Consider the following 16,297-nt stretch of genomic DNA (forward strand, 5'->3'; position numbering starts at 1 on the left):
CTCCTAGCATGAAGTCACTGTGTATGACAGAAAACAACAATATTTCTTTGATAGATGAGCCCTCATACATTCAAATGGTTTAGCCAAGGTAACTCAGTTAAGAAATTACCTTGCCATAAAATATTAAAAAATAAAAATTTGAACCTGAGTCCCAAATCACTTTTGACAGCTATATTTAAAAAAGAAGACGAAGAAGAAGAAAGAAAAAAGACTTTCTTCAAAGGTTGTATCTGTGCCCCAGAACTCAGTTAGAATAGTTTTCTCTTCTTTCTCAGTTGTCTCATAATTGGCTGTTCCCAAGTACAACTGAAATTCCCCTGCAAGCCTTTCACATTTCCATGTTTAATTACATTCAGCTTCAGATCTTTGTATACATGTAGAATATAGCCAAATTTTAAATCAATCAAGTGCAATGCCTTTGACATAAAGCCTTTATTCATCTTTCTCGCCCTATATGTAAATAGACACACGCTACTTGTCAAAATGCAAGAGTGAGCTTCTTTACATGATCTGAAACAAAGAGCCCAGGTCGGCTTCCCCGTTTCCTCAGTGTCTCTGAAGGTGCCCTTTCTTATATGCGCAGGATACAAGGATTTCGCTGCTGCATGAATGAAAAATGATACCTTCAGACTGCCTTTTCAGTGACAAATTGCACTTCTGCAGAATATCACATTGTCTGTGGTTGTAAGAAGCCCACTTAGATTTACTATTACTTCCTTGGGGACCCAGCCTTCCCGCAAAGCACCCAAGGTTCATTTCCAGTGTTTCCCAGTGCAACAAAGATGAGAAAGTTAGCTCATCGGGATGGTCTAGAAACTCCTGGTGACTAAAAACACTCTCTGGAATGTCTAAAGCGCTCAAATCATTGCCCCCGTGGAGTCTTGGTGTACAAAACAGGGAGGAAAAGTTGTGTGGAGGTATTTGCGCAGCATTGTGCGTGTTCAGGAAGGAGCTGTGGGGCGAGAGGCTGGGCTCAGCCTCTCTGCTTCCCGGGGCAGAGCAGCCGGGCTGCCACTGAGCAGAAGTGAGACAGAGAGATCGGTAAGACTCACCCGCTTCCCCATTTTCCCAGGACGGCTTTTCGTTCCTCACTGGGATCTGGAAGAGGCAAACCTGTAGGTCCTCCAAGCAGGCTGCCTCAGATCAGCCCCGTGGCTGGGGCGTTCAGGAAGCTTGCTCTGTCCAGCTCAGCTCACTCCCCTCTGCAGGCTCCGAGCTTCCACGCCTCCCAGTAAGCGCAAAAATCCGCCAAACTCAGGTCAGCCGAACAGGTTTCCTTATATAGGTAAACATGAATTGCATTCCTGGTGAAAGAAGTTAACTAGGAATCCGGTAACCTGGTTAACTCTACACACGCCAGAATGGCTCAGAGTCAGTCAGTCTGAGTAGGGTTTGGTTGCAGTACAAAGGGATTTGTGCGATTTAATTAAAATCATCTTTATCCTGGCAGTCTGTAAAATTGGCCCTTCTAGTGTAACTGTGAGTCAACAGCCAGTATTTTATATCATGGGCTGTGACTAACCTTTTATTAACTGAAGGCATTGTAGGGGAGAAAAACCAAAGTATAGGATATTATTATTTGTCTTTCATGTTTTTAAAACTAGAGTAACTTGTCTTGAAATTATTTCCAAAGAAGTGAATAGGAAGAAAATGTGAACAAACCTTTATCAAATGGGGCTCAAATGCCTTATTTGAGCAAAGTAACTAATAGTTATTCAACTTTCCCAGGCCTTTAGCAGATAACGCAATGTGATCATTTTGAGTATACTCCCTTTACAATGCAGTAATTGCCACTGTATTCTTTGATGGGCAAAATGACACATAATGACATCTATTTATTCCCTGTAATAACCCTCTTGAGACCACATACTGAACTGTTATTCGATGATTTCAGGAAAGAAATCTAAGACTTGTGAATTTGCATAATTATATGTAAAAAAATTTTAAACAACTTCCTGGACTTAAGAAGATAAGAAAAAATATTTTTAAAAGTACTCTAGGGAAAGCCGAACTCTAGGCTCAAAACATAGCCTTTAAATGTATGAAACTTCTGTCAGTGGCCCAATAATTGGATCTTTCCCCCTACATTTATCTACCACTAGTAAAGTAATAATTCTTTTTAATTCTAACCAATTCCACTAAAGTCTTACTATAAAGTACAGACTCAAGTGCTAGAGGTGAGGAGTGCCTGCTCAATAAAACTCACTTTAAAGTGAATCATTTGTTCTGATTTCATCCACTGCCTGACTGTTCCTTGAACAGTGACAATCTTAGTACAAATAGCTCAGTGCTGTATTTTAGGTCTCACTCAGCCAGGGCAAGGGGAGAGAATGAATGTTTACATACAACCTAAGCTAGCAACAGCACAAACCACTCATAAATAGTTTCTGTTAAGAGCAGTAAATTGCACAAATTGCACTGTCAGGAAGGATAACTAATCTTTGAATAGCATTTTACATTTGGCAAAGATGTTTGCATACAATTTCTTTTTATATTGCAACAGGAATGCTATGAAGCATGTTACTATTTCCTTTCTGTGATAACAAAATTGACCTGCGAAGAATAAGTGATTGGTCCAAAGTCTCATGATCAGTCTGTGGGACATCCAAGGTCCCAGATCTTCTAGAATTTAACTCCCATAGAATTTCCAAAAATAGAGTCAACTTGAAGAGGCAGAAGAACATTAAAATGGCAGCTTTCCATGTACAAATATAATTTTTAATAATCATATGTCCAGAGAGTTTAAATGCAATATACTAAATGATTAAAATACTCTTTATAAAGTCATAACTTACTGCTAAAACGACTGCCTTTAGATGATTCCAGAAAGATCATAAAATGAGATAGGAAGTGTATTTTTATTGAATATGAATTCGGGTTATAAAATATTATGAAAATATAACTTTGCAAATATTGCCCACATTGTTCTGCTCTCGGTACACACATTTCTATTGTATGAAGTTAAGATTCATCTTGATTCCTCCACCAGAAGGGATATTAGTATTTTTTACTTATTGAATTTTCATTAATCTTAAATAAAAACTCTGTGTGCCATGCTAGGCAAATGGCTTTCACTATTACAGTCTATTTATGATCCTGCACCCTTTATGTTCTCAGAATTCCCACTGAAGCAAGTTCTGTTTATGCAGGAACTTTAGACTTTATTAACATGTTGATGCAAGACAAAGAATGCATTTTTTTTTCCAGGGTAGGCTAAACATTTAAGTGCTGTAAGCTGGCCTCCAAATTTGTTCTTACGATTTTAAGCAAACAATCATTTAGGTTTTAAACACACAATATCTTGGGCTATAATTATTGAATTGGAAGGTCAAAATGAAGTTTGGATCCCTAAGTAGCACATTTCAAAGAGGGAATTCAACCCTCTGCTAAATCCATTTTGGATGCCTCAAGAAATGGTTTGGGAAAGGCTGGGTCACTGAAGCAGCATGAATTCGACCTAACCATAGAGGACCCCAATGAGAGAGTACTTACAGCTGAATAATTACACCATGACAAAAGAACAGCACTTATGGGAAACTAAATAAAATACAAGACTTACTTGAAGGAGAGAAAATCTCATTGTGGTTTAAAGAAACATCAGAGGACAGGCTTTAGAAATTCCCAATGACATAACTAATGGGCAGTTGAGATATAATTCAAACCTTGGTCCATTTCATTCAAATACTTGCTATTTCTACTGCATCCTGGACACACCACACTACCCAAGGAAGAGCAAATGCCTTAGAGTCAGATGATGCTTCCATTCCCACTCCCATCTCCCAGGGGTGTGGCCTTGGGTAAACCACTTAACAGTTCTGAGCCTGACCCCCAAAGTGGAAATAAAGATGGCTGTACATCTTGCAGATTACAGATAGTTACTGATGACATCTTTTAAAAATCATTCTACACATATTTATTGGTGCTTTTTATGATGCAGGCATTTTGCTAGGTCCTAGGAATACAGCCAATAGCAAGTTAGGCATGCCCTCCCTCCCCCTGGCTAACAACCTTACAGGAATGGCTGTGCACATCTATATTAAGGAATGGGAAACTCTAATGTTTCCCCAAATTTCTCATAATACAAGAATGTTTCATTGAATTTCCATATCAATGAAGAAATATTAATGGACAGAAGACCAAGCTGGTGCTATCACTGTAGTAAGTACAGGTTACTTTCACTGGCTGGAAGCCAGCCTTACCATAATTAGGCTACGTAAACCTAGACTGAGCCACATAAGGCAAAAGATCAAACTCGATGCATCCATAATATCATGACAATATTTTTTATCTACCAATTGAGGAAGATGAGCACATTTGATTGAAAAGCATCTTGTAGATGTTTAGGAAGCTGAGTGTTTGAGTTATTTTTATCATTAATTCTTTATATTAAAAAGCAATGAAGGCCCTGGCCATTTGGCTCAGTAGTAGAGCATGGGCCCAGCATATGGAAGTCCTGCGTTCGATTCCCAGTCAGGGTACACAGGAGAAGCACCCATCTGCTTCTCCACCCTTCCTCTCTCCTTCATCTCTATCTCTCTCTCTTCTCCTCCTGCAGCCAAGGTTCCACTGGAGCAAAGTTGGCCCGGGTGCTGAGGATGTCTTCATGGCCTACGCCTCAGGCACTAGAATGGCTCTGGTGACAATGGAGCAATGCCCCAGATGAGCAGAATATACTCAGAATATACTCATGCCCCCTGGTGGGCATGCCGGGTGGATCCTGGTCAGGCTTATGCGGGAATCTGTCTGCCTGCCTCCCCCCTTCTCACTTCAGAAAAATACAAAAAGTAATGGAAAAGACATCAGATCCCCTAAATATTGTAGCCAGTTATCTACTTACTAATCTATTATTAGTTCACTTCCATGCAATAAACATTTAATTGGTACATACCATGGATAAAGGTTTATGAAAGATACACACAGAAATGGCTACATCAAAGAATCGTCCCTAGTTTTAATGGAACTTTCTAGAAAAATCTTATGGTGCTCAATAGCTGCATCAGGGAGGATGACTGAGGTTATGTTCTGGTAACAAACAACCCCCAGATCTCAGTGGCTTATAACAACAAAGGTGGGCTTTCCATTTATGCTTCAGGTTCACACAGATCAACAGGCAGCTCTCACCTAGTCAGAGCCACCCAGGAACCCAGGCCAGTGGAGGTTACTTTCAACACATACTTCCATGATTACTCAAACAGGAAACATGGACTTGGAGAATCATGTACTGCCTTTCAAAACTTCTCTCCATAAGGGACACTTAAACTTCTACTCACCTTTCATTGGCCAGAGCTAGTCCTCTGACCCTCTTAACTTCAAAGAAAGTGAGAGAACAAGAATGCATGACAAATGAATACATGGTAAATCATTTGGCTGGGGGAAAGAATCAATTAAGTCAGCATATTCAGTACCCCCTGGTATAATGATTGGCATTATACATTTGGAAATTACTGACTAGATCCAATTTCTATAAGAGTGGGAACTTAAAGGTAGACCCAAAGATTATTAGTGTGTCTGTATGAACCTTGAGGGGAACAGTGACATTTAAAAAGGATGTCCTGAGGCAGGCTCTTCTTAATATTTCCATCAGTTACTTGAGTGATGAAATAAAAGACAAGTTGATTTAATTTGCAGATGGTACAAAATTGGATAGCTGACACCTCAGAGGATTGTAGTATAATTCAAAATGACCTAGAAGAGTAGGGGGAAAATGACATTAAGAAAGAAGCTTGTGTCCAACAGTGATAAATAAAGAATTGGAATGAAGAGTCTATAAAGTACATGGTAGAAAAACTGTATTAAGCTAATATTATTAGTCTGTGAGTTAAATCTACACTGGCAGATGACCACTTCTACTTGTAAAGCCTTTGCTATGGTGGTATTAACCATGTAAGCGCTGGAAAACAGATATTTTCAGTGTACTGCTTCATGGGGATCCACATTATAAAAAATAAGGAAGCAGAGCAAATTCAGAAACAAACCATAAATTTCCAAAAGACTAAGTGCCCTAGGTCAGGAATCATAAGCCTCTCTGTTGCAACTATGCTACTCTCCTGTTGTGTTCCAAACACAGCCATAGAGAATATGTAAATGAAGAGCTATGGCTGTGTTCCAGTAAAACTTGATTTACAATATGAGGCAGCGAACCTTGGGCTATACTTTGTAGACCCCTGCTGTGTCCGTTATAAGATGTGTTCCAGGATGGCAAGGTAATCAAATTGACTGCAAGTGCCTCAAAGGCAAGAGGGACTCAATTTTGGCCATTTTCATACTGTTCAGTATCCTTGAACAGTGCTTTTCATATAGGTGCTAGTGAAAAAATTGGTGAAATAAATTTCATCAGCCAAAAAGTATTACTATAGCAAGCCTCCTTATTAAATATGCAAAAAGGATTAGAACATATAATGCTTGAAAGTGTCATGGAAATAAAATTTAACATATAATTTACCTTCTTAATTTGTCAAATATTTATCAATTATACTGTGTTTATGGTACAAAAATACTAATGATTAAAAGACACAGTAAAACCTAGAGAAGAAGGATTATAATCATGAAAATAAAGGGACCAAAAATTTGCAAAGCAGAATATATGCACATAAACTTAATTTTTTCCCAAGTTCTTTATAACTAGTTGAGGTCAATGAAACAAATGCTGTCCTTATTAGACATAAGTGAAAACAGAGACAAGGAGAGATTAGGTCAGTTGTCTCATGTTATCAAACTAGTGGTGATGGAGAAGGAAATAGGACTAGGTCCCTGGGATTTACAATTCTGGGCCATCATAAACACCAAGTGCATAGGAGGGGAGAATAAAGAACCCACATGGGTGCAATGGATGTCTTGCTGTGTGTTTTTTGGTTGCCTCAAGGAAAGCCTAGCATTCTACCTCATCTCACCTTCCCTCCCCTATGTGCACCCACACTCCTCCCATCTAATCTGTGAACAAACATGGGGGCATGTACACATTCAGTGATGGAAAGTAACCTCATCAGGTGATCTGATCATAAACTACTACCCGGGCAGGTCATGGTGGGTAGCTATGCCCCATGCCATTAAGTTCTTTAGTGAAAGGTTTGAACCAGCCCTACTATTGTCGCTGTGCATCTGGGTTAGCACACCTTTGACATGCCAGAAGTAATCTTCTTTTCCAGACCCCTCAGAGGTATAGCCACCCTCAAGGAAGCACCTTCCTTAGTTCTAAATGCATAAAAGATAAGCCAAAACCATCTTTTAAAAATATACATCAGGCCTGACTAGGTGGTTGCACAGTGGATAGAGCATCAGACTGGGATGCGGAGGACCCAGGTTCTAGACCCCAAGGTTGCCAGCTTGAGTGCAGGCTCATCTGATTGAGTAAAGCTCACCAGCTTGGACCCAAGGTCGCTGGTTTGAACAAGGGGTTACTCGGTCTGCTAAAGGCCTGCAGTCAAGGCACATATAAGAAAGCAATCAATGAACAAGTAAGCTGTTGCAATGAAAAACTAATGATTGATGCTTCTCATCTCTCTGCATTCCTGTCTGTCTGTCCCTATCTATCCTCTCTCTGACTCTCTGTTTCTGAAAAAAATATATATACATCAGGGCCCTGGCCAGTTGGCTCAGTGGTAGAGCATCGACCTAGCATGTGGAAGTCCCAGATTTGATTCCTGTTCAGAGCACATAGGAGAAGCGCCCATCTGCTTCTCTATCCTTCCCCCTGCTTCTCTATCCTTCCCCCTCTCCTTTCTCTCTCTCTCTCTTCCCCTCCTGCAGCCAAGGATCCATTGGAGCAAAGTTGGCCCGGGTGCTGAGGACAGCTCCATGGCCTTCATCTTAGGTGCTAGAATGGCTCCGGCCACAGCAATGCCCCAGATGGGCAGATCATCACCCCCTGGTGGGCATGCCGGGTGGATCCTGGTGGGGTACATGTGGGAGTCTGTCTGACTGCCTCCCTGCTTCTAAGTTCAGAAATACACACACACACACACACACACACACACACACACACACATCATACTACTGCTTAACACCTCTACTGGTATTCTCTTATGATTAGAATACAATCTCATTTCAGGCCATGGCCCAGAGAGCTCTCCATAATCTGACCTCTACCAGCCTCTCCAAACTAACCTCATAGCACCATGTCCATCCACACTGCCCTTCTTTCTCTTCCCCCAACATTCCCGTCTTGTTCAGACCTCAGGACTTTTGCAAATGTTCTTCCTGATGCCTTAAACGGCCTCCCTAATGGTGTAGGCAGATTAGTGGCCTCCCAAAGATATACAGTCAGAGTCCCCGGAACCTGTGAATATGTTCTGTTAAATGGCAATGAGAAATTAAGGCTGCAGATGGAATTGAGATTGTTAATAGACTGACATTAAGATGAAAAGATTATCTTGTATTATGCATGTGGAGCCAATGGAATCAGAAAGTCCTTATAATGTAGAAGAGAGAGGCAGAAGAATCAGTGTCAGAGTGATGTCATGTGACAGAACTGACTATCTATTTGTGGCTTTGAAAATGGAAGAAGGAGACTATGATCCAAGGAATGTGTCCGCCACTAGAAGCTGGGGACAGGCTCCCCTCTGGAGCCTCCAGAAGGAACGCAGCCCTGTCCGCACCTTGATTTAGCCCAGTGAGAATTGTGCTCCACTTCTAACATCGAGAACTGTAAGGAAATAAATTTAGGCTGTTTAAGCCATTAAATTTGTGACAATTTGTTCCAACAGCACCAGGAAACCAATACACCTGACATCGTCACTGCTAAGTCCTTAAACCTTTAGAATTTATACAAAAATGTTCTCCAGTAAAAGGCCACCCCTGACAAAAAGGACTGACACCAGCTGTCCCAGCTCCAGTGGTTCCATAGCAATGTATCCATTTCATTTCCTTCATAGCACTGATCACGATCTGGCTTTACTGTAGTTTATTCATTGCAAAGCAAAATAATAATAATACTAAAATAAAAATTAAAAAAGCTCCACCTTGAAAAAGTAAAAAACAATGATAAACTTGAAAAATAACAATGTGGTGGTTATTTTATATTCCTTGGAACAGGAATGTTGGAAAAAGAACCAGGTTTGGATTAAGTAAAGAACATTTTATGTTGGATGAAAAGACATTTTTGACGGTAGTTGGAGTAATTGCACAATGAAACAGGCTGCCAAGAAGAGCCACAGAGGCCTAGATTGTGGCAACACTCACAAAAGAGATTAGATAACTCAAGTCAAGAGAATAAGTGGAGCTCAGCCTAGAGCATTTAGTTGATGACCTGCTTGTCCTTCCTCCAGCTTTAAAATGTGTGTAGCACAAAGCAATGAATCACAGGACAACATCTGCATGTAATTGCATTTCTGTTCCAATAATAAATGTTTCAACTGCTATGCTATTTACGAAAGCTGTTATCATAAAGAGCCAAGTGGGGGAAATTTGAAACACAAATGCTTATCTTAAGAAACCTTTCTTGTGCAATTCAGTGTCCAAGTACCCAAACACCGAATTTGCTGTGGTATATGAATTGTCCTGAGGAGTTTATTTTTGAAATTCTATTTTAAACTGATTTTTAGGTATTTGATTCCCTGTAAAAAGCCCATTCTGTTACCCATGGTTTTCTTAGGATTTCTTGAACCCAAAGAGGAGCAAAGGCTAGAAATCGTTCCTATTTCCCTCAGAGACCTACCGTCTGAATTCGGGATCCACTGTCAATGGGAAAGAAAAGATGTTTTGCACTTCCTTTTTAGTCCTGAACATTTACTCTCAAAACAGAAGACTAGGATTACAGATCCCCCCCCCCCCCACTTCCACAAACCACCCCCACCTCTAGGGACTGTAGGCCTTGACATTGCTTGCAAAATGCTGGGGCAGTTTAAAATTATTAACAACCACCCTGGCCAGAGAGCTCAGTTAATAAGAGTGTCGACCTGAGCTCAAAGTTGCCAGTTCGATCCCTGGTCAGGGCACATACAGGAACAGATCATTGTTCCTATCTCTCTCTCTAAAATAAAAAAATAAAATAAAATAAATAAAATGATTAACAACCCATGTAGAAAATAAAAGAAACTCTGATTTGCTCTGCTCAGCTGTGTGCTCTCACTTCCCGGCACTGGCAGATGCCTTTTCGGGATAGCTTGGCACAGGAGAAGCCGACTTCTTCACTCCATGTTCCCCAAGTCATCAGTGCCACCAGTCAAGGCTAACAATCATTTAGGTCTTTTAAAGTTAGCTTTGAGGGAATGCATGGTCTGCAAAATAAAGCAAGTTGAATTTTTAAACAAGTGACTTTGCTTTGCATCTTTCAATTTCGTCTGTTGGCAAAGTAAAAATCACCGTTCTCCGTAAAACATGAAAACCTGGTCAAGCTGCAGAGAAAAGAAAACCACAGCCCTTAAAAGGCTGCCTCTTCCCTTTCGGCCAAGCAGGTGTTTCAAGATGATGTCGCTGAGAGTTTCTCTTTTAATGAGATGGCAAATAACCATGCAGGAGGGAAAATCCTCAAAGAGCAATGAAAACAAGTAATTTTACAATAATAATTCTAAACCACCTCCCCATTTCCCAAGGTCTGTATTTCTTCACTCCTAAATGCTTAGTTCTCACTTCATTAGCACTGTTTAAAACACCACAGTTGAATATCAAAACCAAATGAAAACTTAGAACATTCTTTTAGGAGGATGAAAATATATGATTGGTTTCCAAAGTTATTTTTAATTAACTCTTTAAAACCTAGACTGATGACAGTGTTTGGACTGTCAAATGGTCGGCATCTGTCCCTGGCTGGGTAGCTCAGTCAATTAAGAGCATCATCCTGAAACAGCAAAGTTGTGGGCTCAATCCCTGGTCAGGGCACACACGAGAAGCAACCAAACAATGCACGACTGAGTGGAACAACAAATGCTTCCCATCCCCCTCCTCTCTCTCTCTCTGTTTCTCTAAAAAACAATAAAAATTAATCCCTGGCAAGATAGCTTGGTTGGTTGGAGCTCGTCTCGGAATGTGGAGGTTGCCAGTGATTCCCACATCAGGGTACATATAGGAGCAGCTCCATGTTCCTGTTCTCGCTCTCTCTCCCTGCCTCTAAAAAAAAAAATGAAAAGATCAGCCTCTAGGCTACACCATTTTTCCCACTCAGGGACGACCCTGACCCATGGTATAGAGGAGGATGGAGACAGATAGAGAGATCTTCATTCATTCACCAAGTAAAATCGGGTAAATACTAGGTGTCAGACACATTTATATATTAGGATAGATAACAGCAACGTAAAGGTTGGAAGCGCTTCAAAAGCTATGTTTTAGTGAAACATATAAAACATTCCTTTTTCTTGTTTTGCAATTAAAAGCAATGTGCATTCAGTAGCAGCAAAAATCAACAAAAACCCAGTGCCAGTGATAATGGATGTTGAAAGCACATACTTGTTATGATGTGGTGAGAAGGACATGTCACCTTTGTGGTATTTTTTCCCAATACCCATAACTCCATTCTAATCATGAGAAAACAACAGATAAAGCCAGTATCTTTCTTAGTCTATTTGGGCTGCTATAACAAGATACCATAGACTAGGTGGCTTATAAACAAAATTTTTTTTCTCATACTTCCAGGAGTTAAAAGTACAGGGTCAGGCTGGCATCATGGTTGGATATGCACCCACTCTGGGGTGCAGACTTCTTGGTGTATCCTCACATGCTAGAAGGGGTGCTGTGGGGTCTTTTTATGGTCAGGTCTCTCTTATAAGGGCACTAATCCTACTCATGAGGGCCCCACTCTCATGACCTAATCACCTCCCAAAGACTTCCCTCCTAACACCATCACGCTGGGGATTAGGATTTCAACATATGAATTAAGTGGGGACACAAACATTTAGCAGTTAAATTGAATAACATTTTACAAAATATCTGACCAGTACTCCTCAAAACTGTGAAAGTTTTTAAAAGAAAAGGAAAGAGAGAGAAAGTCACAGCCCAGGGAAGCCTAAGGAGACAAGATGGCTAAATGCAATGTAGAGTCTTGGATGTGGACCTAGAACAGAATGAAGGCATAGAGAAACATAAGTGAAGTCTGGAGTCTGGTTAACAGTAATGGGTAAAAATAAAAACAATGGGTAGACAGGATCTCTTGTGCTTTCTTTGGAGCTTTTTTGAAATCTAAAATTATTAAAAATTGCCTCACCAGGCAGTGGCACAGTGTATAGAGCGTCAGACTGGGATGTGGAGGACCCAATTTCGAGACCCTGAGGCCGCCAGCTTGAGTGCAGGCTCATCTGGTTTGAGCAAAGCTCATCAGCTTGGACCCAAAGTCGCTGGCTTGAGCAAGGGGTTACTAGGTCTGCTGAAGGCCCCCGGTCAAGGCACATATGGGAAAGCAATCAATGAACAACTAAGGTGTCACAACAAAAAACTGATGATTGATGCTTCTCATCTCTCTCCATTCCTGTCTGTCTGTCCCTATCTATCCTCTCTCTGACTCTCTCTCTCTGTCTCTGTAAAAATAAATAAATAAATAATAAAATTATTAAAAATTAAAAAATAATTAAAATAAATTCTAAAACAAGAACAAAACAATATATCACACTAGTTTTACATTGTGGCCAAAGAAGGAAAAAACAAGATAGAGAAAAGATCCATCCAGAAAGGACCGAGACACAAAGGCAGAGACATGCCAAGACCAACAGAAATAGGCTGGTGGGTTCTGGGAAGGTGTTAGAATTCCATGGCCTTGTTGTATGGCTCCCTGCTATTTTGTTAACCTATAGGGGTCAGAGAAAGGGATCATTCTTTTAAAGAACTGAAAGACCTAGCATAGGTTACTGAGACACTTCTCTTCATTTTTCTACTTTCAAATGTTAGGGGTTTTTTTCTATGTGATTCTGAAGGTTTTACAGACATGTCAATGAATGGCTTTGGTTTAGCAAGTTTTTCAGGAACTTTGAAAAGACTGATTACCAAGCTTTTGACACTGGAAGCTGTTGTGTGCCAATATAATTCTTTTTTGAGAATCCCATACTCTCTAGTGTCCTAATACCAACTGTATACATTTAGAACTGGCCTTGACTTCATCCTAATAGGTACTTCTATTTAGAAATCAATCTAGTTTTTGGTCTACATGGGAATAGATATAATGGGAAGCCAAAAAAATAAAAAAATAAAAAGAGAGAGAGAGTTCAAAAGTCCCTAAGGTAAAGTTTTCACAATTGTATATACTAAATCTTTGGGGATTCTTTTCTTAAAAGAAGAGTCCCAGTATTTCACAGAACTTTTCCAGACCATTTAGCCCCACAGTTAATCTGCAATTAATTCATGCTAAGAATTTCTTTAAACCAGTGTACACTTAGACTTTTCATGGTGTTTTTCTTAAAAGGACTTGAAAGAGTATTAACTGTATCAGAATAGTATTCACAAGGTGAGATATTAACAGCCAATCAAAGGTATTTGACTACTGTGTGCCCTAAATCAGTTTAAACATGTATTTCATGGGTGGGATGCTCACACCCAGGTCTACAAATCTTTAATTGGTATCGATCAGAGAATCCATACACCTTATAATATGGAAGAAATTTCTATGTAGAAACTGATTGAGACTGAGGTAATTGTTGGTGTGTTGGAAGTGGAAAAGTAAGGAGATAGATCTGGAAAAATATCTCAAGGGACTGCATATTTCATCTTGGATTAGTTTTATATCATAAATGTGAAGTTCTTGTGAGTTTGGATTTAAACTTCCATGCAGCAAATTACATAAACTCTTTAACAAGAGCCAAAGTTCTAAAGTGCTCTCTTGTATTTGTTTTCCTTTTCCACTGAAACAGCATACCAAATCTGAGTCTGATTAAGTCTGCTGACTTTGTTATCAGTGCTAGGAACTAAGTATCTATACAGAAAATTAACTTCACCTAGAAATGCATGTTTTGGTGGTTTTACTTCTAAAAAAATACTGATTAGAAATGCCATAAATCCTGGGAAAGGCCAAACTTCACTTTTCCCAATAAAGCATTGGGTTTGTACATAGGCTGGAAACAAGGCTGGGGTTTTGAGATGTGAAGACACATAATAACTTTATATTAAGTAGATGGCCATTCTCTGCCAAGCACAGTGTCTGGCACTTAGTATATATCTAGCTTTATTCCTCTGTCTCTACTATCTATCTATCTATCTATCTATCTATCTATCTATCTATCTATCTATCATATATCTCTAAGTTTCTCAAGCTCAGACTATTGACATTTTGGATTGGATAATTCTTGGTCGTGTGTGTGGAGAGAGGGCATTGTCTTGCATAGTGAGGGATGTCAAGCAACATCCCGCCACCAACTAGATGCCAGTAGCACACCTCCTCCCAGTTTCAACAACCAAATGTATGTCCAGATATTATAAAATGTTACTTCAGCTAAGAACTACTGGTTATCTCTCTCTCTTTCTCTACATTTCTATATAAGTAGAGAAGAATAAATGAATGAAAGGTTTTTTTATAATAAAATATCCAGGTTTCAACATAGCATGATCAACTGAGGTGAGAAAGATGAGTGAATTTATTGTATATGATAATATTCATAATATAGCTATTATAATAATATATATCATTATAATAATAAACTATAATACTATATAATGAACGCAAGAGAACATTTTCAGATCCTCCATGCTTCCCTCCCCTATTACTCTTTTTCTGCACACTGGGTGACAACAGATACTTCCCTGCACACACTGCTTTCAGATACAGCTTAGAACCCACATAAGTCAATTGATCTACTGAGTCAAGTTAATAAATTTAGAAAAGATCATAATTATTTGAAAACTATAGTTCATTTGATCTATAAAACATAGGCTTTCTGAGGCAAAAATGGAATTTTTTCATTTAAAAAGCTTTTCTTAAAATATCAAGAGCCAGAACCTGACCTGTGGTGGCACAGTGGATAAAGCATTGACCTGGAACATTGAGGTCGCTGGTTCGAAACCACGGACTGCCTGGTCAAGGCACATATGAGAAGAAACTACAAGTTGATGCTTCCTGCTTCTCTCCCCCTGCCCGCCTTTCTCTTTCTCCCTCCTCTATCTAAAATCAATAAATAAAATCTTTAAAAATATATCAAGAGCCAGAGCTTTACCTAATTCAGACCAAGAAATGAAAAAAAAAATTGGACCAAAGAGATTTGGTTTCTGAAAGCAAAGAGCTGTGTCCTATTTCCCATTTAGAAGACAGGAAAAGAAAGTTTTTTTGGGGGTGGGGAACTGTCCAATGAGCCCAGTGGTTTGCACACAGTGTGTACTCAAATAATGTCATGTAAAATAAATAACAATACATAATTGGTTTCACTTCATACTAAATTTTAATCATTAACAAGACCATAATTGGAATGCCTTGGGTCACTTGCTTTGAATCAAAATCCTTGGGTCTGGGTCCTCATTACATATTCTTCCAGCCCATCTCTCCTTAAACAGAAGCAAGATGCACTTGTGAATATCTGACTTGCTTTTAACACTGAGCACTGTTTGAGGCCTCCTAGGCCACCGAGCCCCAGGAGGCTGACAGAGTCAAGACTGGTTTCAGCCTAAAGTCCAGAGCAGCCCTGGCTGACCTGGCTCCCTGAACCTTGTCTAACTTTCAAAATATGGTGGATTTGAATATTTAATCCTGGGTTGGGTGACCTCCATTAACTTGACCCCTGGTGTAAGTGACCTCATGGTCTCATTCACTCATTCTTTCATTCATTCCTTCCCTGATGAACTAATTTCAAACTGTAGTTAAATAATGACACCGAGTTTTGTGGAAAATCAAAGGATAATTCAGGAATTCATTGTGTATACAATGTGTGTGTATGTGCATGTGTACACACACATAATTATAATAATACAGATGATATGTGACATAGGAAGATCCTAAGGTAGTCTTAGAAGTTGATGAGAAAAAGATTACAGGTCATGTTTATGCTAATCTTTGTGGAAGCACATTGAATCTGGTCTTTGAGGCATGGACAGAATTTGGGCACAAGGAGACAGTGGCTATATTGGTGTTCATTTGATAAACATTTGTTAAGCAGAACATATATGCTTAACTTCAAAAAATTTTGGCAGACACTTAATCATCATGCTTTTAAGGTTTGCACTACATTCTTTGCTCCTCTGACCATTCCAAAATATGGTATCTGAAATTCATATTTTAATTAGCCTAAGAAAATTATTTTGTCAAACCACTTCTAACAATAATTGGGGCATACTGATGAAATGGAAAACCAGGACTGGGATTCATCCATCTAAGTCATCTAAAACCCTGACACCAAGATAAGTTTCCCAAAGAAACAGAATCTATAGCTCTCTTTGACTTCTTTGACTCAATATTTCC

At 39.5% G+C, this 16,297-nt stretch overlaps 1 protein-coding gene across 1 annotated transcript in view; it reads right to left on the reverse strand.

The window, feature by feature from the left end:
• The window catches only part of MID1 (midline 1), a 338,615-nt gene extending 337,424 nt beyond the window's left edge, over positions 1-1,191 (reverse strand). Inside the window, exon 1 of the mRNA XM_066356335.1 lies at positions 1,053-1,191. The gene's annotated coding sequence lies outside the window, so the exon portion shown is untranslated. The remainder of the gene's footprint in view (positions 1-1,052) is intronic.
• Positions 1,192-16,297: the final 15,106 nt, after the last annotated feature.

The sequence above is a fragment of the Saccopteryx leptura genome, chromosome X (assembly GCF_036850995.1).
Source record: "Saccopteryx leptura isolate mSacLep1 chromosome X, mSacLep1_pri_phased_curated, whole genome shotgun sequence".
NCBI lineage: Eukaryota > Metazoa > Chordata > Mammalia > Chiroptera > Emballonuridae > Saccopteryx > Saccopteryx leptura.